This window comes from Gorilla gorilla, chromosome 3 (assembly GCF_029281585.2).
Source record: "Gorilla gorilla gorilla isolate KB3781 chromosome 3, NHGRI_mGorGor1-v2.1_pri, whole genome shotgun sequence".
NCBI lineage: Eukaryota > Metazoa > Chordata > Mammalia > Primates > Hominidae > Gorilla > Gorilla gorilla.
In genome coordinates, this window is record NC_073227.2 from 144,568,215 (window position 1) to 144,594,262 (window position 26,048).

The 26,048-nt window shown below is 37.6% G+C and overlaps 1 pseudogene; it reads right to left on the bottom strand.

The window, feature by feature from the left end:
- Positions 1 to 6,865: 6,865 nt before the first annotated feature.
- LOC101141484 (tubulin alpha-4A chain-like) lies at positions 6,866 to 19,678 on the bottom strand (annotated as a pseudogene).
- Positions 19,679 to 26,048: the final 6,370 nt, after the last annotated feature.

Sequence of the window (26,048 nt, forward strand, 5' to 3'; positions counted from 1 at the left end):
GTTCCCACCCACGAAACCTGTCAATAATGACAAAATGAGCCAAGTAGAGCATTTGTAACAATTTCTCTATAAAGGATATTCTTTATACAATTTGAAAAGGAATTAAAATTACAAATGCAAAATTGAGCATAGGGCCTTGTAAGACCAAATTCAAGTGAGAGACCCTGATGTTTTACCTTCAGATGTTTTACTTTCATTAGCTTCAGGGTACAACTATCTCTGATAATCAGTTTTTAATTAAAAAAAAAGTCAAAAGCCTCAGTCTATTCTTTAGATATCGATATCAAAATTCACATCACAGGTTCCAATCATGAAAAGCCAAAATAAATACCATTAACTTCAAAACCTGATCTGTAGCATAAAGGTTATTGGGTGAAATGGGCTCAAGGCAATCTTCCTTCTTTTTCTAAAACTGTGCCCCACAATTTTTTTCCTATGATGTCTTCTATCTGAAGTTTAGTCATAAAGTCTGTTCCCAACAGGGGAGAGAAATGAGGACATAATGGTATGATCTATGCTTCCTGCCAAGGCCGCTGCTTCGGTGATGGAGGTGCTTTGTACACTGGGTTATTGGATTATGGCCTCTGTTCCTGCCTGCATCCACCAGGGAGCCAAGCGCTCTGTCTTTATTTCGTGACCCTTGTGTTTACACTATTTCCCTCTCTGTGCCATGATTTCCTCTGAGCTATCAAATACTTCTAATTCCTATCCTCGGCCTGTGTGCTTCCTGCCAACTCCCAGGGGCAATCAGTCGCCTCCTCACTTCTTAGATTCTGCCTGCCAAACTTCCTGCTCAAACATGTAACTGTATACACACACACACACACACACACACACACACACACACACACACACATACACATATATATCCAATTTTTATGTCCCTTCTTATGGCTGTCTTCTAAAGTTGAAGAACTTTGAAACTATAAACTGTTTATCCTTTCTCTTAACTACCAAAACTTCCTTCTTCTTCTCCTTTTTTTTTTCTTTTTTTAATGCAACACCTTTTAACTCATTTAAGGCTGGCCTCAGTGTCTGTATTCCTCCAGCGTGTTCATTTTGCAGTGGAAAGTTTTCAGGAAAATTGGACTTTACCCATTTATAGACTTCAAGCCTTATATTTTATTCATTTGGAATGGATTTTAAAAATGGTTTACTAATTTTGAAGGTTATTAATTTTTCGAAAGTGACTTAAATAAGTAATTTCCTGTTTGCTCCCCTAGTGGCCCCATGAATTGTGCTTGAATTGTTTTCTCATCTCATGACTGAGTAGACTGAATTATTAGGGCAGGATTAGGACCATGTACATCTCAGTACAGCCTTAGCACCTGGTTCAAGGACTGGAATATAGTAGGTGCTTGATGATTCTTTGTGGAATGGAATGAAAGAGAAAAATATTTAGTTTATTTAAAATTTGTTTTAATTATTAGAGTAATTATATTGTAGAGGTAAATTTTTTAAATATACAGAAAATTTATATTTTCTGTATAATCAGATTGTTCAGATTTCCTCCATGTCTGTACCTAAAACCACCAAAAATTATAATTTTTAAATGTGAATTTAAATATTTCACTTCATTTACTATCTAAAATGCTTGAACTGCTGATGGCTCATTTTCATTTAGTCCTAATGTCCTGGCTACTTTTTAAAGTAAAATGTTACTTTACTTATATATCATAGAGATGGCAATTCATTCATAATTTGAGTTTCTTTCTTTACATGTCACCCACATCTCTGTTTACTTACCTGATGCTTCTGCTCTTTCTTTTTTTCTCAAATTTTTATTACTAATAACAGTGTTAAGAAATATATACATTTCCAATTTCCAACAAGTAAGCCTAGCTCATATTTTTAATTGTTAAAATCAGGTCTGATTTTAAAGTGAATGCACACAAATAATGGGTCCTTGCTATTTCCACACATACATCATGAATTTCATGAAGGTAATTAGTAAGCAGAATAAGAGAAAATTCCACACATCCCTTCTAAGAGAGAGGGGCATTGGAAAGTTTCAAACCCAAGTGGTTTCAAATCCAGCTCTGACATTTAGTAACTGTGTGTTATTCAGGAGTTACTTAACTTCTTTGAACTTCAGTTTTTTCATTAGGAAAATAGAAAACATAAGGACCTCAACTGGTGGTTAGCAGGATAAATGGTATTAAAATACATTAATTATTTAAGTCATGGTAGATTATATATTGATATTATTATTTTGTGGACTTTTAAAGTCAAATAGACAACCAGCTATAAATATCAGAACTTGATTTTAAAATGAAAAAGAAAAACTATATTTAAATAATCTATTCCAGGCCAGGCACAGTGGCTCATGCCTGTAATCACAGCAATTTGGGAGGCTGAGGCGGGCAGATCATTTGATGTCAAGAGTGCAAGACCAGACTGCCCAACATGGTGAAACCCTGCCTCTATTAAAAATACAAAAATTAGCTGGGTGTGCTGATACACACCTGTAATCCCAGCTACTTGAGAGGCTGAGGCATGAGAATCGCTTGAACCTGGAAGGCAGAGTTTGGAGTTAGCTGAGATTGCACCAACGCACTCCAGCGATAGAGCAAGACTGTTTCAAAAATAAATAAATAAATAAATAAAAAGAATAACATATTCCAAATATTTTGTCTACAATGTACTTACAATGTTAAGATTATTTACAACTTCATGTTCTTATGTAAGATTTTGATATTTTATAGGTAAAAATGAAATATATGTGTTCATGTATGAATTAAGGTATTATTTCTACATACAAAAAATTTGCAGAACTAAGAAAATTACCCTGGGAAACCAAGAGGAGAAACACACTTCTATTTGCATTAGGTGGATGTCTCAGACACGGCCAAACCTGTATCTAATCAGAATAGGCAGTTCCTGAAATTATAACTTTGAGGTTCTAAAAAGCTTGAACATTTTAAAAGAATTTCTGTTTTACATGATTGTTGTAGATTTTAGCATGAGTGATTCCTGTTTAGCTTTTAAGCATGCCAATTCCATGAGTGTGGTTAACTCATAGTTCTGGACTGCCTATTTCAGAACCATTTACAACTGCTTTCTCATCTTCTACTGTGAAAACTCCACAGATAGGGCTTAAATACTCAGGTTCCTCACACACTTCTGGCTAGCAGTGACCTGACCATGTGATCCAGCTCTACACTCAAAGATTGAGTAGCTTACCTGCTGAGAAACGTTTTTTAACAGCAGTTTACAGAGGGCACTGACCTTTAGTTTTTCTCTTCCAACTTCTTCTGGCTTCAGCCTGGATAGTGGATGTGAGCTTGCAGAGCAGCAGCCGTGTTACAACCTGAGACAACATACACAAGACCTGGCCTGTACACTCTGAGAACAACGGAAGAAGAAAAAAACAAAATTCTCTGGAACCCTGGACTACTAACCCCTGCTTCTCTCTGTTAAGATAAATAATTCTTGTGTATCTAAATCATTGCACAGACTTCTGGTTGGTTAAACCTGAATTTAATCCTAATTGATGTGAGCTTCAACCCAAGCACAGAAGAAACAAAACGTGATTTAACGACTATTTTCACAGTTCTCTTAAGGATGGTACATATCACACACCATTCTAGGCACACTGAAATAAAATTAATTCATTACAGAAAATATATTATTAGGACATTAGAACCTACTTCTTTTCCAGGTCTGGTTGAGAAAGATTGCACCTAACCCTGCTATATAAAATACAGCCTGTAGACCAACAGCATAGGCACCATCTGGTAACTAATTGGATGCCTAGAATCTCAGAATTCTCCCTCTTCACCTACTGAATCAGAATTTGCATTTTAACCGTGATTCCCAGATGATTCATATGTACCATAAAGTGTTTTAAATGCTGGATGAATTATGAGCTCCCGAGGTCAAAGGAACAGTATTAAAAAAAATCTTTTCTATCTCTATTTCCCGGTACAATGTCTAGACAGAACATAATAAGCCCAACCAAATATTTGATGAATGAAACATAACACTGGCTCAGTGTCAAGTATTAAATTCCATTATAGGTTTGATTATCACAAATCTAACTATTATTTGCAAAGCTGAGCTTATGACTATGAGGAAATGAATGAATAATGAGACGGATATCATGAAAAAAGGAAAAGTGGTTAAGAAGTTACAAAGCATAGAATGAAAGAAATCACAGGCTCTAGATGTGCACTGAAATTAAAAGTTTTAAGGAACATAGGCCCCTATAACAGAAAGTTAAAACTGGAAAATTAATGGGTAAGTAATGGGGATCTGTCCTTGCCAACATTCATTATATTACCTAGAGCTGTCTTGATTTGTCTATTTTAGGTTCTCCTATTTGGGAGAGTGGTGGACCACTTGACTCTGACGAAAGCTAAAAATGCTGTCTCAGGAGAATGCAGACATACACATAGACACACAGACACACATACACACACACAGACACACATACACACATACACACAGACACACATACACAGACACACAGACACGCTTAATTCAGTTTCAGGAAGTGCTCAGACTTTCTAAAACTTAGCTATCGAAGAAGGTACACTGTACTTCAGGTAAAGAGCCCTTCATGATGTTTGAATTTTCTACATTACAAGTTAAATAAATGATGGTCTATGAAATCTAGAAATGATTTGGAGAAACAGACTTAGTCTCCCTCCTTACATATTCCACATCCGAAATTAACTTTTGACTGAGGGTTGAATTGTGGCCTCCACTCCACTACAAATATATTGAAGTCCTAACTCCGGTACCTCAGGATGTGACCTTATTTGGAAATAGGGTTGCTGCAGATATAATTAGTTCGATGAGGTCATAGTAAAGTAGAGTGGGCCCTTATCCAATATGACTGATGTCATAGTGAAGAGACACAGAGACAGACGCGCAAGGAAAGAACATCAGTGATGATGCAGCCCTAGATTGAAGTGCTGTATCTGCAAGCCCAGGAACACCCGCGGCCACCAGAATGTGGAAGAAGCGAGGAAGGATCCTACCCTGGAAGTTTAGGAGGGGGTATGATTCTGCCTACACCTTGATTTATGACCTCGAGACTCTAGAACTGTGAGAGAAGGGATTTCTGTTGTTTTAAGCCCTCCAAGTTTGTGGAAATTTGTTACAGCAGCCCTAGGAAATAGTGGGAAAACATAATCTAGAATTATAATAATTGATTTCAAAGTGTCTGTCGTGGTTATTAATAAAAACTTTTATTCAGAAGGTATTCACTGATCTTCACTATGTGAATTCACTGATCTTCAATTTGCCATGTAACATACCCAAATAAATCAAGAATAGACTCTTATTCTTAGAGAAAAGATAGCCTAATTTTAATTTAAAATGTACTTAGTTGATCGGGGTTTCAGTTCTTTCATCAATGAAATGGACATTAAATGTTTAACATTAAAATTGTCTCTGAGTTCCTCTCAGAGTTCCTATCAGAATTTCTATCAGATATAGATAATAATTGATTGGCAGTTTATTTGCTAAGAAATTATTTAAAATGAATTGTAGATACTTAACCTAAAGAAGAGAAAATTAGCTCTCTTCAATTAATTGAAAAGCAATTAATTAACTAGAAGAGTTATTGTTGTGTATGACTTCAAATGATAGACGGGAACTGGCAGAGATGAAATTAGACTAAATATACATAAGAACTTGTTAATTATTTTAGCTTTAACAATATATTCTGGCCCTCAAATTAATAAGTTCTTGGTCATAAGCCTTGTTTTGCTGAAGAGTCATTTGCCAAGATGTCTTTAAGGGTTTCAGTCATTCCCAAGTTGGTTGGAAGATCATATCTTCCAAACACTATGGGATCAAAAAGGGTATATTTGGAAGATTAATCACTCTGGAGATAAAATGAACTTCAAACCCTGTATCTGTTCCTTAGTAACTATGTAAACTTAATTTCTGAATATCATGTTCCTCTCCTGTAAATACAGATATTAATACCCACATTAAAGTATTGTTTTGAATTATAAAATAATGCATACCAAGTGTATAGTCATTAGTTGACAATAAAGTCTGATTCTCTCCTACGCCCTGTAACTCTATGTGTATTTATATTTGCTACTGTTTACTATGTTAGGATACAAAAATAAACTCCTAAATAAAACAAAAGACCACCATTAAATAATATTTTAAAACAATTATTCAGAAAGATAAGTAATAAAGTATTACCTACTGCCACATGTTAATTTTTATAGTTGTGGGGATGTAGAAGTTTGTCACCAGCCATCAGGTTTTTTCTACATTTGATCCTTAAGGGGAGCAACAGTACTTTCCTCAGAGCATTTAGAATAGAAAGTCCTGAACAACATTTTGAAGGTACAGGGAAAGAGCAAAGGTTCAAAAACACTGCTAAGCTCTGATCCTTAGAAGCACCAACAAAGTTCTGAGTAATTTGACAACAAAACCAGCCTCCAATTATTTTATCTTTAAAAGCAATTACTTCTTCATGACAATTATTCACGTATTTTTAATTTGCAAAAATATTCTCTTTATAGTGAGCATATATGGAGCTGTATACTCAGCTTCTTTAATTTAGTTGCTGTGTGGTATAATTTTATAGTTAGTTTGTTTTCAGATTTCATGTTCTGGATGTGGATATTAATGTAGCAATAGTCTGCATTTTTTTTCACTGGAGATAGGCTGTTTGCCCACACATTCCTGAAAGCAACATGAAAAAAAAAGGCCCATCAATTACCCTTCGCAAAATCTACATATTTTCCTATGCTTTCTCTGTGTAAAGCAATGCAAATTACAAAATATTTTAAAATGTATATCTATCCTTTTGGGTGTTAAGTTCTGTTTTGCTGAAGCTACTAAATCCTTCTGTTTTATTTATTTATTTATTTAAACCATGCAAGGAGACTGTTTATTTCCAAAGGATTTTGCAATAAACATAATGAATAGGCTCCAGGCAGCTGTTCTGTTCTCCCTCATTCTCATCCTCAGAGGAGTTGTTGCCTACTTCCTCATAATCCTTCTCCAGGGTGGCCATATCCTCCCTGAGCCTTGGAGAACTCACCATTCTTCATGCCCTCACCAGCTTCCCAGTGTACAAACGCCCTCTTGACATACATCAGCTTGAACTTGTGGTCCAGGTGGGCCCAGGCCTTGGCAATGGCAATTGTGTTGTTCAGCATGCACACGTCACACTGTACCTTGGCCCAGGTCACCCCCAGGCACCACAGTGGGCAGCGGTTAGTGGATACCAACCTTGAGGCCTGTGGGGCAGCAGTCCACAAACTGAATGCTGCACTTGGTCTTGATGGTGGCAATGGCAGCATTGACATCCTTCGGTACATCTCTGTGGTACAACAGGCAGTAGGCCATACACTTGCCATACCAGTAAGCCATATTCCCTGAAGTGCCATACCATCACACTTTGCCATCTGGCTGGCAGGCTCAAAGCAGGCATTGGTGATCCCTGCCAAAAACAGCTGTTGTGGTACACCTTCTCTGCAGATGACTGGCACATAGGTGGCCAGGGTGATGTAGATGTGAGTGCTGGCCACCAGGTTGATCTGAAACTCTGTCAGATCCATGTTGAGGGCCTTGTCAAAGTGCAGAGAAGCTGTGGTGGAGGAGATTACTTTGCTAATGAGGCAGTTGAGGTTGGTGCAGGTTGGGGACTCAATGTCCAGGTTGTGGCAGCAATTGTCATAGATGGCTTCATCGTCCACCATGAAGGCACAAGCTGAGTGCTCTAGGGTGGTGTGAGTGAGTGGTCAGGATGAAGTTGTAGGGCTCAACTATAGCTGTGGACACCTGCAGGGCTGAGTAGATGGAGAATTACAGCTTAGATTTTGCCATTGTCACCAGAGAGCTGCTCCATCAGGAGTGAGGTAAAGCCAGAGCCAGTGCCCCTGTCAAAGCTGTGGAACACCAGGAAGTCCTGAAGTCCTGTGCATTGGTCAGACGGCTTCCAGGTCCAGTCCAGCACTGGGTCATTGATCTCTTTGCCAATGGTATAGTGACCATGGACATCGTTGTTGAGAGCATCCTCTTTTACAGTGATGAGCTACTCTGGGTGGAAGAACTGTTGTTATAGGCCATTTCAGATTTCATCAATGGCCATAGGCTCCAGATCCACAAAACAGTCAGGACACATGTTTTCTAGCACTTGTTTCACAGAAGAAGCTGGTGAAGGTCGACTATCCCCTTCACCAATGGTTTTTTCACTGGGCTTCTGCCCATCAGTTTGAATCTCATGTTCCAGGCAGTAGAGCTCCCAACAGGTTAGCATTGCCCATCTGGACACCTGCCTGCCCCATATGGACTGAAATGCATTCGCACGTGGCACGTGGTGAGTCCCAGTGGTGTGTCTTATGTAGAGTCACGGTGATGGGTCTCAGCGAGAACTAACCCATCTTTTTAAGGACATTTTGGGTCTTGATTTTAAAAGTTTTAATTTTCCTGACACAAAAACATTGATGTTAAAATGTGCAATTCAAATATATGTGGGAGAAAAGTGAAAGAAACACTGATTCAGCCTTAAGATAAGTATATCCTAATAATTCATTTTAGCTCTGCTATGTATTAGTAGTATGATTCTGGACAAATTATCTGATTTCTCTGAATTTTTGTTTTCTTATTTACAAAAAGGAAATAATATATTTTTCCTGCAAATCTTAGAGTGGTAAATTTAAATTTAGTATGCATATAAAATTTCTTTGCAAATTATTAAGGGCTAAATGGATAAAAAATATTATTTAACATGATATTATATCTTCATCACCAATTTCCATATTTCTATTGTTTCTTTTATGCCTATCTTTGGCATAATTTTACTCAGCACCTAAGACAACGAATGATAGGCTTGGTCCATTTTATATCTGGCTTGTTATTTTGAAAGTCTGAAGAAAATAAAGACCCTAATTCACCAAATGAGGAAGATTAATTCCTCATTCAACAAGTACATTCATTCAACAAATAATTATCAAGCACCAACTAGGTACAAGAACTGTGCTGAGTGATGGGCCTGCAACAGTGAAAAATACAGACCATATTTTTCTCTTCATTCAACTTCTATTTTACTAGGTGAGACATAAAATAAACAATCTAAACAAGCAAGAAACTATATGTGAGGTGATGAGAAATGTTAAGGAGTAAAAGCAGAGCAGGAGTGAGTGCTTGTGGATGCAAGTTTATGTAGGGTGACTAGGAAAGGTTTGCTGAGTAGGTCATATTTCAGTAAAGATCTGGACTGATAAAAGTGAGGGAGTGGCCCTTGCAGCTATCTGGGACAACAGGGTTACAGGCAGAAGGAACAATGTGTACCAAAGCTCCAAGGCAGAAGCATATTGGCATATTAGAGGCAGAGAGAAGGCCAGTGCACCTGGTGAAGAGTGAATAAGATGAAGAGCTGTAGGAGATGAATTTGGATAGGTAAGTGGAAGAGGCAGATGACCTACAAGCTGTCAGCCATTGTTAGAATTCAGGCTTCTGTGAGAGATAGGAAGTCATTTGCTAGTTTCATACAGAGAAAAAACAGGATCTGACCATTGTTTTAACATGATCCCTCTGGCTACGCTGCCTGGAACACAGTGAAGAAGATCAAGGTGAAACAAGGACATCATTCAAGAGGTCATTTAAATAATTATTGTCTTGGACCAAGATTTTAGTATGAAGGTAGTAAAATTGGTAAGATTCTGAATATATTTTCAGGATACAGCTGTCAGAGTTTGCTGATGGATTAGTCGTTGAGTATAAAAACAAAGTGAAGAGTGAAGAATATCTCTAAGAATCATGGCCTGAGCAATAAAATAATAGTATTACCATTTTCTCAGATGGGAAACAAAACGAGAGTCCTATTTAGGAGAATATCAGTCCCCCAGTTTTGGACATTAAAAGTGATTATTACCCATATCATAGCCACAAACTTTCTCCTGGGTTCTCACTCAGGAACACAGGCAAACATTACTGACTTCTAGTGAGAAGCCTTGAGTCAACTAATAGAGGAATTCCCAAAGTATGCAGTTATTTTATTTTATATTTTATTTTTGCCATAAGAGCCAGGCTTCCAGCTTTCACCATATAAATAGCAGTGAAAAAAAAACAGTGGTTATAACTCATTTCCCTGTCAAGCCTTCAATCAATATTCTCAGCCATAGACAGTAGCCTGTCTCACCAGCAGGAAGACAATATTCAGAACCAGCTGCCCACATCTTTAGAAGTCCAGTACCTCTAAGTAGCAAATTTGAGGTAACCCTAGAAAATTCACAGAACTCTCTGTTCTTCAACTAAATAGGAAATAACACACTCTGTGATCTACCTTTGTTACAGGGTTATTGTAAGGATCAAATAAGACAAAATATACAATAATGTTATATAGGCATAGTAGTCATGACTCTGTTTAACAACAAAGCCATAGTGAGACTATTTTTTTTTTTTTGCAAATAGACACTTATCAGCTGTAGATGGTATGATTGGAAGAATATAAGTTGTTTTTTAAAAAAAATCAGTTCCAAGCAAGTTGCTTTTTTACTGATATATAATATTTATAGATATTTATAAATACATGTGATATTTTGTTACATGCATAGAATTTGTAACAATCAAATCAAGGTTTTTAGGATAGCCATCACCTCAAGCATTTATCATTTTTATTGGGCTCATTTCAAGTCCTTTCTTCCAGCTATTTTGAAATATGCAATACATTTTTGTTCACTGTAGTCATTCTACTATCAAATAGTAGAACTTATTCTTTCTATATGACTATTTTTTTGTACCCATTAACCAAGCTCTCTTCATCCCCCTCCTCCTACCCACATACTCCTCCCAGCTTCTGGTATCTATGATTCTACTCTCTATCTCTATGTGATCAACTTTATTATCTACTACATATGAGTGGGAACATGCAACATTTCTCTTTCTGTGCCTGGCTTGTTTCACATAACATAATGACCTCCAGTTGCAATCATGTTACTGCCAATAATAGCATTTCAGTCTTTCTTATGGCCAAATAGTATTCCAGTATGTATATATATCCCATTTTCTTTATTCATTTATCTATGGATGAACACTTAGATTAAGTCCATATCTTTGCTATTGTGAATGGTGCTGCAATAAACATAAGGGTGGAGTTATCGTTTTGATATACTAATTTCCTTGCCTTTGGATATATACCCAGTAGTGAGGTTGCTGGATCATATGGTAGTTCTGTTTTTAGTTGTTTGGATAAATCTCCATACTGTTTTCAATAGGGGCTGTACTAATTGACATTCTCACTAACAGTGTTTAAGAGTTTCATTTTCTCGACATCCTCACCAGCTACTGTTATTTTTTGTATTTTTTATAATAGCTATTCTGACTGGGGTAAGATGATAGTTCATTGTGCTTTTTATTTGCATTTCCCTGCATTAGTGATGTTGAGCATTTTTATATACCCGTTGGCATATGCACGTCTTCTTTTGAGAAACGTCTATTCATGTTCTTTGCCCATTTTTTAATGGGATTATTATTTTTTTCCTGCTGAGTTGTTTGAGTTCCTCGAATCTTCTGGATATTAGTCCTTTGTTGGATAAGTAGTTCTCAAATATTTTCTCTCATTCAACATGTTGTTTCTTCATTCTTTTAATTGTTTCCTTTGCTGTGCAGAAGAATCTTAGTTTACACTTGCCACATTTGTCTATTTTTTTGTTGTTGTTGCCTGTGTTTTTGAGGTCTTAGCCAAAAAATCCTGTCTAGACCAATGTACTGGAATATTTCCCCTATGTTTCCATCTAGCAGTATTAGAGTCCTGGGTCTTATGTTTAAGTCTTTAATCCAGTTTGAGTTCATTTAAGTGAAAGATAAGAATCTAGATTCATTCATCTACATATGGATATCCAATTGTCCCAGCACAATTTATTGAAGAGGATTTCATTTTCCCAGTATATACTATCGGTGACTTGTTTAAAACCAGTTGGCTGTAAACACATGGATTTATTTCTGGGTTCTGTATTCTGTTCCATCTGTCTATGTGTCTAATTTTATACCAATACTATGCTATTATGGTTACCATAGCCTTGTAATACATACTGAAGTCAGGTATTGTAATGCCTCCAGCTTTATTCTTTTTGCTCATCATTGCCTTGGCTACTGGTTATTTTTTTTGTGTGTGTACTTTCATAAAAATTTTATGTTTTTTTATTTCTGTGAAGAATGTCATTGGTATTTTGATAATAATTACATTAAATATGTAGATTGCTTTGGGTGTTAGTAATTCTTCCTATCCATGAGCATGTGATATCTTTTCATTTGTGTGTTCTTCAATTTTTTCATCAGTGTTTTTGTTTCCTTTGTAGAAGTCTTTCAACTCTTTGGTTAAATTTATTCCTAGCTCTCTCTCTCTCTCTCTCTCTCTCTCTCTCTGTGTGTGTGTGTGTGTGTGTAGTTATGGTAAATGGTATTGGCTTGTTGTTGTTAGTTTATTATTGGTCAGTAGAAATGCTACTGATTTCTGTATACAGATTTTGTATCTTGTAACTTTACTGAATTTATTTATCAAACCTAAGGATTCCTTTGGTTTTTAAAAAGTCTAAGATACTATCTGAAAAAAAAGACAATTTGAAGTACTGTTTTCCAATTTAGATGCCTTTTATTTCTTTCTCTTGCTGATTGCTTTGACTAAGACTTCAAGTACTATGTTGAATAAAAGTGGTGAAAGTGAGCAAACTTGTTCCCGTCCTTAGAAGAGAGGCTTTCAGCTTTTTTCCATTCAGTAGAATGTAAGCTGTTAATTTGTTGTATATGGCATTTATTATGTTGAGGTATATTATTTCAATGCCTAGCTATAGTTAAGAGTTTTTATCATGAAGGGATTTTGAATGTCATCAAATGCTTTTTCTGCATCTGTTGAGAGGATAATATGGCTTTTGCCTTTCATTCTGTGGATATGATATATCACATTGATTGATTTGCATATGTTGAACCATTCTTGCATCCCTGGAATAAATCCCACTTGATTATGGTGTTTTATCTGTTGGATGTGTGCTGTTAGATTTAGTTTACCAATATTTTGTTGAGAATTTTGGCATCTATGTTCATCAGGGATATTGACCTTTAGTTTTCTTTTTCTATTGTGTCCTTGTCTGGATTTGGTTTCACGAAGATTCCGGCCTTATAGAATAAGTTACAGGAGAATTTCTTCCCCTCAAATTTTTGCAATAGTTTCAGGAGAATTAATGATAGTTTTTCCTCAGTAAAATTCAGTTGTGCAGGTATCCGGTCCCGTGCTTTTCTTTTGGGAAATGTTTTACTACTGATTCAATATTGTTACTTTTTCTTTGTCTGTCCAGATTATTTATTTCTTCCTGATTCAGTCTTTATAGATTGTATGTTTCCAGGTATTTATGGCATATAGTTGTGCATAACAGTCCTTGACTATCTTTTTTATTTCTGTAAAATCAGTGATAATTTCTCTTTTTTTTTAATTTCTGATTTTGTTTATTTGGGTCTTTTCCTTTTTTCTTGATTAGTCTAGCAGTTTATTTATTTTGATTACCTTTTATAAAAACCTTTTTTGTTGATCCTTTCCTTTTTTTAATTTCATTTAGAAATACTACTCTATTCTTTCTGCCTACTAATTTTGAATTTGAGTTGTTCTTGCTTTTCTAGTCTCTTGAAGTGCATCATTAGATTATTTATTTGAAGTCTGTTTACTTCTTTGATGTAGGCATTTATTGCTATACAGTTCCCTCTTAGCACTGCTTTTGCTGTATTCCACAGATTTTGTTTGTTGGGTTTCCATTTTCATTTGTTTCAATAAATGTTTTTTATTTCTTTTTTTTAATTGACCCAATGGTTGTTCAGAAGCATGCTATTAAATTTCAGTGTATTTGTACAGTTTCAAAAGTTGCCCTTGTTGATTTTTAGTTTTATTATGCTGTTGTCTGAGAAAAATACTTAGTGTGATTTTGGTTTTTTGAAGTTTTTTGAGGCATGTTTTGTGGTCTAATATATGGTCTATTCTGGAGAATGTTTCGTGTGCTGATAAGGAAAATGTGTATTTTGTAGCTGTTGGATAGAATGTTCTGTAGGTGTTTGTTAAGTCCATTTGGTCTAAAGTGCCATTGAAATCCAATGTTGCTTTATTGATATTTTGTCTAGATGATCTGTCTAATGCTGACACTGTGTTATTGACATCCCCAACTATTATTATATTGGAGTCTATTTCTCCCTTTATATCAAATAACAGTTGCTTTATATATATGTGTGCTCCATTGTTTCATACATATTTAGAGTTGTTATACCCTCTTACTGAATTGATCCCTTTTTCATTACATAATAACCTTCTTTGTCTCTTTTTACTATTTTTGACTTAAAGTCTGTTTTACCTAATATAAGAATAGATACACCTGCTGCTTTTCATTTCTGTTTGCATGGAATATCTTTTTTCATCCTTTTTTTTTCTGTCTACATGTATCTTTAGAGGTGAAGTGAGTTTCTTGTAGACAGCATATAATTAGATCATTAAAAAAACTATTCAGCCAGTCCTAATTTTTCAAGTGGGAAATTTAATTCATTTACATAAAAGGTTATTCTAGATATGTCAAGGCTTATCCTTGTTACGTTCTGAATTGTTTTCTGGTTGTTTTTTATAGTCTTTGTTCCTTTCTTTTTCTCTTACTGTTTATCAATGTGATTGTATGGTTCTCTGTAATGGTAACATTGGACTCCTTTCTCTTCATCATGTATGTTTGCTCTACCAATGAGTTTTATACTTTTCTGTGTTTTCATGATGGCAGATATTATCCTTTCACTTCCAGGTATAGGACTCCCTTAGGCATTTCTGGTAGGGCTAGTGTAGTGCTGATGAATTCTCTCAGTTTTCTTTTCCCGGGAAAGACGTTATTTATCTTTCACTTATGAAGAACAACTTTGCTAGATGTAGTATTCTCAGCTATCAGTATTTTATCCCTTCAGCACTTTGCATATATCACTCCATTCTCTCCAGGACTGTGAGGCTTTGGCTGAAAAACCTGCTGTTAGTCTGATAAAGTTTCCTTTATCTTTGACTAGATGCTTTTCTCTTGCTGTTTGTAGGAATCTGTCTTTGTCTTTGACTTTTGACACTTTGACTATACTGTACTGTGGAGACATTTTTGGATTTTATCTGTTTGGGGATTGCTGGGCTTCACATATCTGGATGTGCAAATCTCTTGGTAGACTTGGGAAGTTTTCATTTATCATTTTGTTAAACAGGTTTTTGAACCCTTTCATTCTCTCTTCACCTTCTGGAATATAAATAATTTGTTTATTTGATCTTTTTTTAGTGTCCCATATGTCATATAGGCTTTCTTCAGTCTTTGTTATTCTTTTGTTTTTTTTGTTTGACTGGATTATTTCAAATACCTATCTTCAAGTTCTGAAACTACTGTTTCAAGCTATTGTTGAAGCTCTCAATTGTATTTTTTATTCATTCACTGAGTTTCAGTTCTAGTATTTCTGTTTGGCTCCTTTTTATGATAGTTATCTCTTTGGCAAGTTTCTCATTCATATCCTGAATATTTTTTCTGATTTCTTTCTATTGTTTTTCTTCTCCTGTATCTCAATGAGCTTCTTTAATATCATTTTTTAAAAATTATTTTTCAGGCATCTTACAAATGTCTTTTTCATTGGAATCTGTTTCTGGAGAATTATTGTTTTTCTTTGGAGGTCTCATATTACCTTTTTTTCCCTCTTTATTGTGTCCTTTCATTGATATTTGTGCCTCTGGTATAACAGTCACTTTTTCCATTTTGGGGGGTTGGCATTTATAGATTTTTTTCTTGAAAGATGTACTAATAATATTGGTTGGTGGGGTACTTTAGCTTTGATATAGGGTGCATGCAGTAACGTAGTCTTAGTATTTCTTCAACTTCAAGCAGCTTCAGTGTTGTCTGTGATTTCCTCAGTGCCATCTGTGATTTCCTCAGTGCGTTAGGCTATAGTTGTTAGTGGAGGCTGTGGTGAGGCTTTGCTTTGGATGGGGATATTGAATGGGCCTGTTCTTGGCCCCAGTGGTGGCAACAGTGGGCTAAGTATGCCTGTTCTTGGGCCCCCAGGCAGCATATGCAGGTGTTAGCAGGTCCAGATGGGACAATTATTGGGACTCCAGACTACTTGCTCAGGTGACAGAAGTGGTAGCAGTGGCCTAGGTGGACAGGTAGAACCTTAGGCTCCTGGGCAGTGTGCATGATATGGACAATGGTAGTGACAGTGCAGGACAACCCTTGAGCCCCAGACAGTAATGCTGGTTTTAGCAGTGGCTAAGATGGCTGGGCAGGCCAGTCCCCAGGTCCCCAGGTGGTACATGTGGGTGGGTGCCAATGGTCATTGTAGCAACAGGCCGAGTGGGTTTATCTCAGGCCCTTAGGAAGACTGCAAAGATGCTGGCAATAGTGGACACGGCAGGGCAATCCCAACACCTCTGGATGGCGTGCTTGGGTGCTGGGGGTGTTTGGGGTCTATTGTTAGGCCCCCTGGTGATGCACACATGTTCCCAGGGTAACTGACTGATCCCAGGTAACAGGGTGATCCTCAGGTCCCCACGCAGCATGCTCAGGTACTGGAAGGTGCAATGCTAGGTTGAGTAGGCCTGTCCTCAGGTCCACCTAATGGTGTGCATGGCATCAGGCTGTGTTAGCAAGGGCAGAATAATCTCTAGGCCTTCAGGCAGCATGCTTGAGTGGCAGCAGTGACAGTGGTGGTCGCGGGCAGGGAAAGCCCATCCTTGGGATACATGCAAGTGTATGGCAATCCTGCTTCTGGGAGTGGCAGGATTGCTGTCAGTGGCAGCGATCCCAGGAAGGTGGCTTTCAGACTCTGGGGAGCACATGATTTGGCTCCCTTTGTCCTGAGAGCAGCCTCCCTGGTGCATTGCTGCCTGTTCCCCAGGGTGTGGGACTCTGTGGGTTAGAGTGCTGCAGACCATGTGTATTAGTCTGTTCTCACACTGCTAATAAAGACATACCGGAGACTGGGTAATTTATAAAGGAAAGATGTTTAATTGACTCACAGTTCCACATGGCTGAGGAGGCATTACATCATGGTGGAAGGTGAAGGAGGAGCAAAGGCATGTCTTACATGGCAGCAGGCAAGAGAGCATATGCAGGGGAACTCCTCTTTATAAAGCCATCAGATCTCATGAGACTTAAGTACCACCATGAGAACAGCACAGGAAAGACCTGCCCCCATGATTCAATTACTTCCCACCAGTTCCCCGCCACAACAGATGGGAATTATGAGAGCTACAATTAAAGATGAGATTCAGGTGGGGACACAGCCAAACCATATCATTTGGCCCCTGGCCTCTCCCAGATCTCATGTCCTCACATTTCTAAACACAATCATGCCTTCCAACAGTCCCTCAAACTCTTAACTCATTTCAGCATTAACTCAAAAGTCTGCAGTCCAAAGTCTCATTTGAGACAAGGCAAATCCCTTCCACATATGAGCCTGTAAAATCAAAAGCAAGTTAATTACTTCCTGGATAAAATGGGGATACAAGAATTGGGTAAATACAGCCATTCCAAATGTGATAAATTGGCCAAAACAAAAGGGCTACAGGTTCCATGCAAGTTCAAAATCTAGTGGGGGCAGTCAATCTTAAAGCTCCAAAATGATCTCCTTTGACTCCATGTCTCACATCCAAGTCACATTGATGCAAGAGGTTGGTTCCCATGGTCTTGGGCAGCTCTGCTTTGCAAGGCACAGCCCCACCTCCTGGCTGCTTTCACAGGTTGGCATTGAGTGTCTGGCTTTTCCAGGTGCATTGTGCAAACTGTCAATGGATTTACCATTCTGAGGTCTGGAAGATGGTGGCCCTCTTCCCACAAATCCACTAGGCAGTACCCCAGTGGGGACTCTGTGTGAGGACTCACACCCCACATTTCCCTTCTGCACTACTTTAGCAGAGGCTCTCTATAAAGCCTCTGCCCCTGCAACACACTTCTGCCTGGACATCCAGGTGTTTCCATACATCCTTTGAAATCTAGGCGGAGATTCCAAACCTCAATTGTTGACTTCTGTGCACCCACAGGCCCAACATCACATGGCAGCTGCCAAGGTTTGGGGCTTGCACCCTCTGAAGCTGTACCTGAGCTGTACTTTGGCTTGTTCTAGCCAGTTCTAGAGCAGGTGGAATGCAGAGTACCAAGTCCCCAGGCTGCATACAGCAGGGGGGCTCTGGGCCCAGTGCATGAAACCATTTTTTCCCTCTAGGCCTCTAGATCTGTGATGGGAGGGACGCTGCAAAGGTCTCTGACATGCCCTGGAGACATTTTTCTCATTGTCTTGGTGATTAAAATTTGCCTCCTCATTACTTAAGCAAATTTCTGCAGCCAGCTTGAATTTTTCCTCAGAAAATGGATTTTTCTTTTCTATCACATTACCAGACTGCAAATTTTCTGAACTTCTATACTCTGCTTCTCTTTTAAACATAAGTTCCAATTCCAAACCATATATTTGTGAATACATAAAACTGAATGCTTTTAACCACACCAAAGTCACCTCTTGAACACTTTGCTGCTTAGAAATTTCTTTCACCACATGCCCTAAATCATCTCTCAAGTTCAAAGTTCCACAAAACTCTAGGGCTGAGGCAAAACGCCACCATTCTCTTTTCTAAAACATAACAAGAGTCACCTTTATTCTAGTTCCCAGCAAGTTCCTCATCTCCATCTGAGACCATCTTAGCCTGGACTTTATTGTCCATATTACTGTCAGCATTTTGGTCAAAGCCATTCAACAAGTCTCTAGGAAGTTCCAAACTTTCCATATCTTCCTGTCTTCTTCTGAGCCCTCCAAATTGTTCTAATCTCTGCATGTTACTCAGTTCCAAAGTTTCTTTCACATTTTCATGTATCTTTACAGCAGCACACCACTCTACTGGTACCAATTTAATGTATCAGTCTGTACTCATGCTGCTAATAAAGACACACCCAAGACTGGGTAATTTACAAAGAAAAGAGATTTTAATGGACTCATAGTTCCACATTGCTGGAGAAGCCTCACAATCATGGCTGAAGGTAAATGAGAAGCAAAGGCATGTCTTACATGGCTGCAGGCAAGAGAGCATAGAAAGCATGTGCAAGGGAGCTCCCCTTTATAAAACCATCAGATCATGTGAGACTTACTCACTATCATGGAAACAGCATGGGAGAGAACTGCCCCCATGACTCAATTATCTCTCACTGAGTCCCTCCTATGAGACATGGGAATTATCATAGCTACAGTTGAAGATGAAATTTTGGTTGAGACATAGCTAAACCATATCACTCTGCCACACTGCTGGGTTCATTCAGCAATGTGTGGCTGAAGTGTTCTGGGTGGCTGTAAAGGTAAGTCATTGAGGCTCCAGGGATATGGAGATGAAGGGGCTATTTGGCCCCAGGTCAGAATATAGTCTAGTGGGAACTGGACTCTCAGAATGACAAATGGCATCATACTGCAGCTGCTTGAGTCTCAGGCAGGTGTGTAGAACCCAACTGAGCTTCCCCTCCGGAGCAATGCTGTCATGAGCACTCCAGGCAGCTCCCTGTACTAGTCTCAAGGCTCATGAGAGTTGAGGGGCTCTCCAATGGATAAGATTGCATGAGTCCATGATGGGAATATGGGCTACTGGGGATCCCTCACTTACTCTTTCCCTGTACTGGGGAACCTTTCCAGGCTCCCAGCCGATCCTGGGTAAGCAGGCTGCCTTACTTGGCTCTTCTGCCATGCCTCAGGTATTTCCTGTCTCTACTGCTTTCCACAGTGTTCTCTTAGATGTGCTATTCAAAGTAAGATAATCTACTATTTATTTAATTTGGTTCTTCTTTGTGGAGGAGGTGAGTGCAAGTTGTCTCTAGTCAGCCATCTTGAACCTTTCTTCCAAATAAGTTACTTTTACCTTCTAAAGCCATAGACAAATAGTAACCCTTTTCCACTGAATAGAGGACATTAGTAAGATGAGACGTTTTTGGCAGCAGACAACTTGATATTCAAAGACATCATACCTTCTCTAGTTTTTGCAATGTACATGTCTGAGCAGTAGCAAGTGGAACTTCAAGAGGGAGAGTGAGAAAATATTTACATAATATTTGTCCACCTGAAGTTTGAGGCTATATGAAGAAGCTGAACTATCTGCAAGAGAAATCAGCTATAAAACAAAGAATTATAGTCTTGCGTGGACTGCCAGGGACAAGTGTTAGGTGAAGACTCAGAAGAACATATGAACAAATTAGGTAGGAGAGACAGGACAAAACCGAAGAACAGGTTATGGCCTCAGTAAAGGACCTATCCAGTAATGGCCTATGTGTTTTGCCAATTTTCAGATTAAAAATTGTTTTAAATATTAGAAATATAGACAGATGTGCATGTACGGTGTGTGTGTGTGTGTGTGTGTGTGTGTGTGCACGCATATGTTTTGTATCACTGGTTCTTAGTCCCTCCTAATATTGCCACATATTTCATTCCTGCAACTTCCAGATATTTCAAGTATGTCTTCAGGATTATTTCACTGAAATATAAATAAGTGTTTTCAGCTGACTCACAGTATTAGCTAATTTTTCCTGCCCTCCAGTTGTGGCCATCCTCTGCTGGGTCACACTGTATATCCCAGCCTCTGCTTTCAGTTGTGCTGGGTATTCCCACTAATTCTCCTTGGCATTTTTACTTCTGCCATGCAGACTAGCCTCTCTTTCTGGCTATTATCATGTCCACAGTTTAGTCTTCTCAGGTAATGTCACTGCCATTCCTCTTTGGAAGCCTTGAAACCAGCAAAGCCCTAATATTTCCACTGCATCTAAAGCTTCATTCTCAAGGCGGCAAGCTAAGGCTGTTTTCTGGAACCTCCACAGGATAAAGTTATACCATGTTCAATGTACTAGTACAGAGAATGCCTCTCTCTCTCTCTCTCTCTCTCTCTCTTTCCCTCCCGCCTTTCTCTCTGCCTTATTACTCAGACAACAAAATGCTGCAATTCACAAAATAACGTTTCATTTAGTTCATTTTAACTTAAATGATATGCATATGCCATTAAAAAAATTGAGGAAACATAAATTAATCATGCCCAACTGGGGTGGTTGAAAATTTTTTAAATGATAGGAATCAGTAAGCAATATAATATCATATTATTTCCCATATTATTCCAAACATCATAAACCCTAAAATAAAGTTTGTAGTTATCACAAGTTTTTAATCAATTCAGATCACATTTCAAAGTGCCACTGTGAGCTGCCCAAACCATGTGTTTTGCAGCTGCAGTGAATTTGACATGCTCTGAAATCACCATGGAATCCTCTGGATCTCTTGGAATTATGGAGCAAAGTCTAAAAAATAAAAACTGTAGTTTCTATTTCTTAATATGCTGGACAAATCAGGAAAGACATGCTTTGGAGAGCATGTGTGTGTAATTATTTTAAAGAATCCCAAATATGACTTTGTGAGTAGCTGTAGCTTTTAGAATATTTAATTATATATATATATAATATATATACATAAAATACACAGAGAATTAAAGATTTAATTATATATATACATGAACAATAGCATTTTTCAATGATTCATTGTAAAGATGTTCAAACATAGAGAAAAATTAAAGTGAGTGAGTGCTTTTATACATTCCACCTACCATTAATATTTTACTATACTTGCTTTATTACATACCCATTCAACTATTCATCCCTGTCAAACCATCAGCTTATCTTACTTGTTATATAGTTTTTGATACTTTCTTAAATCTACATATGAACCAAATGTAAGCTTTCAGAATATAATTGTTAGTTCCTAATCTGAGGATCACGGATTTTTATAACTAAAACAGACCTTTAAAAACTCTTTATTGTAGACATCTCGTTTTTCAGATATAGAAATTAAGGCATAATGAGTTTAAAGTTTGAGTAAGAGCACCCAACAAATTAGTAACTAAACCAAGATTAAAATCCCTACTTGGTGTTTTCATGTAAACATGCACTTCAACAGAGAAGTTGTAATGTGTGGGCATGATGAGGAGAATTGTTGAAGTGTGTTCTTTGTTAGAAAATTAGAGTGACTTCAATAGATGAATGTCCATTTGAATTAGCAGTAAGAGTTCAGAAGGAACCAGAAGTGAGTGAAGAGCTGAACATCTGTGAAAATCTTCCTACTGTATAATCAAAAGAAAAAACACTGCTAAAAAATGCTTACTCTAGCATGTTTTTTATGTGTGCCAAGTTTCTAAAAGTATGAAATATTGTGGGGATGAAGAATTAAAGGCTGAGCCCTGAAAGCAGGAAAGCTGGGTGGGAAACAAAGAGCATTTGCTGCTTAAATTCACTTTGACAAACTCATAGACTGTGGCAATAAGCTCTGCTTACAGAGTATAGAAGGGACGTGTTCTGTAGCCTATGCAATCCCTTGAATAAGTCCATTCCTAGAGTGGTACTTAACTTTTCTATTACCCACTATCGATCTACACTGTTTCAAGGCACATGCAAAGATAAGAGTCACGACTCTTCTGAAAATGAATATGTCACAATTTAAGGTACAAATGTCTCAATCACTTTTATGTTTCCTTGTTTTGATATAAATTTTTGAGAAAAATTTAAAATCAATGGGTGAATAAATGTTAGTTTACATTTTCATTCATGCTTCAAACATGGTGAGGCAGAAATGCAAGGTTTTTTCTTCTTCTTCTTCTTACATCCATTAAAACTTAAAAGTACTCAGGATTTTGTATTTTTTAAAACTCTTCACGTAACTCTTTAGGTGACCAGTATTTGAGAGCTACTAGTATAAAGAATTCTACAGTAGAAGTCAAAAGGTCTGGTTTCTAGTTCTGGTCCCATAGTGATTTATTAAGTGGCCCTATGTAATTCATTTCCCTCTAGAATTTATTTCCTAAGCATGCAGTAGATGCCAGACCCACCTAGCATGGGTTATGGGGTTAATAGAATGAGATATTTGAAAGGAAAATACTCTGTAAAGGATCTAGTATTACATATTTACAAGTATGTGTGTACATGTACAAGTATGTGTATATATATATATCAGTCTTCATTGTCTTAATCTTGTGACCAATGTAAACTATTTAAGCCTCAGGCCAGAGTCACAGAGGAAGTCCCCTGCTTTCAGATGAGGAGAACATGCATCATACATTGTGTGACTCTACTTAGGTCCCCTTGGCATAAACGATTATAAACAGAGCCCTTTGATTTTTTCTAACTGAAAATAATTGTAAGAGATACATTTACCTTGTTATATTCACACATAATCAATACATATGTTTTATGAAAAAATACTCACCTTTACCATGAGTTACACACTCTAATATGATTTTCTCTTTTATTTAACTTTGAAAAATGTTGTCATAAACCAATAACTGAATCTCACAATCATTAATGTATTTACCTGCCTCTTGAAAGACATTGTCGTAAAACCTCTAGTGTGAGTCTCAATTATAGCGAAATATTCAATGAGAAGAGAAAAACAAGTTAATGGTGTCAACCCAATATTTTCAATCATGAAAAGAAATTGAAGGGGTTGAATCCTTTCTTATGAATCTCTACTGTGTGAGCTAATAATCTATCAATGTGAAAATCTACCTGGTCTAATGTGTGAATGGTAATGCATCCTGTTTCATCTGCATTTATGTATCTATTCTTATGTTTGTTATAAAAAGAGACTTGTAGACCTTATGATACTAATAATATTAAATAATATTTTTAATGGACACTTGCTGTATGATATAGTTTGTATCTGTCCCTACCAATCTCATGTTGAATTGTAATCCCGAGTGTTGGAGATGGGGCCTGGTGGGAGGTGTTTGCATCATGAGGGTGGATCTTTGGTGAATGGTTTAGAGCCATCCCCTCGGTGCTGTCTTCACCATAGTAAGTTCTTTCGAGGGCCGGGCATGGTGGCTCACACCTGTAATCCCTCACTTTGGGAGGCCGAGGTGGGAAGATCACTTGAGGACAGGAGTTTGAGACCAGCCTGGCCAACATGGTAAAATCTCATCTCTACTAAAATTACAAAAATTAGATGGACATAGTGGTGCACACCTGTAATCCCAGTTACTCAGGAGGCTGAGGCAGGAGAATCACTTGAACCCAGGAGATGGAGGTTGCAACGAGCCAAGATCTCGGCACTACACTCCAGCCTGGGCGACAGAGCAAGACTCTGTCTCAAAAAAAAAAAAAAAAAGTTCTTGTGAGATCTGGATGTTTAAAAGTGTGTAACACCTCCTCCCCACTCTCAAGCTCCCACTTTGCCTTCTGCCATAAGTAAAAGCTGCCTGAGACTCTCACCAGAAGCAGATGCCACCACCATACTTCTTGTACTGCCTGTAGAACCAAGAGCCAATTAAATCTCTCCTCTCTATAAATTACCCAGTCTCAGGTATTTGTTTAAATGCAACAATGGTCTAACACGCTATGAAACAAGCAAAGAAAGGCATTTTCTCTGATTGTTATCTAATGCCAATGAAAATTTTAGAAGTGAACTATTATTCTCATATTACTTATGAAAAAATTTAGGAATAAAGAAGTTAAGTGACACCTTAACTCTCACAATAAATTTGATAGTCCAGTCCTCTAATACAGTGGTCTTCAAAGTGAGGTAGGAATATCTCTTAGTATATACAAGTAAGTTTCAAGATATTTGCAGGTATATTAGGCCATTCTTGCGTTGCTATAAGGCAATACTGGAGACTGGTTCATTTATAAGGAAATAGGTTTAATTGGCTCTGTGGGCTGTACAAGAAGCATGGTGCTGGCAGCTGCTTCTGGTGAGGGTCTCAGGAAGCTTCTAATCATGATGGAAAGTAAAGGGGGAGCAGGCGTCTCATATGGCAGGAGTGGGAGCAAGAGAGAGAGTTTAGTGGGGGACGGGTGGTGCCACACACCTTTAAACAAGTAGATCTAGCAAGAATTCACTCACTATCATGAGGACAGCACCAAGTCATGAGAAATCCACCCCCGTGAGCCAAACACTTCCCCCCAAGCTCCACCTCCAACACTGGGGATTACAATTCAACATGAGATTTAGAGGGGACAACATACAAACTCTATCAGCAGGCATAAAAAGTTGTAAGAGGCACAATTTTGAATTTTCAGTTTCTTAGTTATTGTTTTCTAACACTAATATGCTAGAGAAGTCCCTCATAGTTGAGCTTCTATATTCTTTGACAACGCTCCTCTCCTTTTACTAAACATGGACATTGCTCATCTCTTGGAGTTTTACAAATTGTCATTTTAAATTTCAGGGTCATTAAACCTTCTCCATCAGATCTAATGTTAAGGGAAAGGCTGCAGTCATACTCTTGCCTTACTTTTAGTTCTCAAGGGTCAGTGTTGGGGCAAAATATAGATTTATCATTTTCCTCTGTGTTCCAGAAACTGACGTAGATTTTTGACCTGCAAACTTGGTCCAGGTATTTCCAGCAGACACCACCCTCACAATGTCACTGTCAGATCAGTATCAGACACATGGCTGTAACTCTGAATCTAGAGCCTAAAAATGATCCAGTTTAAAATTTCCATGCATGTCTTATTTTGTTAATAGTACAAGAATAGTGATATTATTTAGTGAAGGAGAATTAGTATAACAGTTACTTGAACTTTAGGATTCTGCTAAACTTGATTTGAATCTCTTCTGGGTCACTTGCTACTATGTAACCTTGGAGAATAACTGAAAGTTGAGTTTCAATTATTTCTTACATTAAAAATAAAATAATAGTAATGAGCTTGTGGGACTTTTGCTAGATTTTTAAAAAGTCACATGTATGTAAGAACCTGGTACATTAGTAGTGCTCAATAAATGATGGTTATTGTTATAATCATACTGTTCGTGCCATTTAAAAAACAGGCATTAAACTCACTCACTGTTCAAGATTGGCCCGTGAAAGTGCTGAAATGCTTAAAGAAATACATGTGTGAACAGCAGAGTCATCCTCTTTCTAACCCGTCACTGATTATAGTTACATCAGATTATTCCCTAAGTTTGAGGTTCCAAAAATGAGGGGCATATACTTAGAAAAAGAAAAAAGTAACAGAAAAAAATGTTGGGTCTATAGCCACCAGAAAAAGACCACAGGAAATGAATACATTTAACCTCAGAAAGATAAGGCA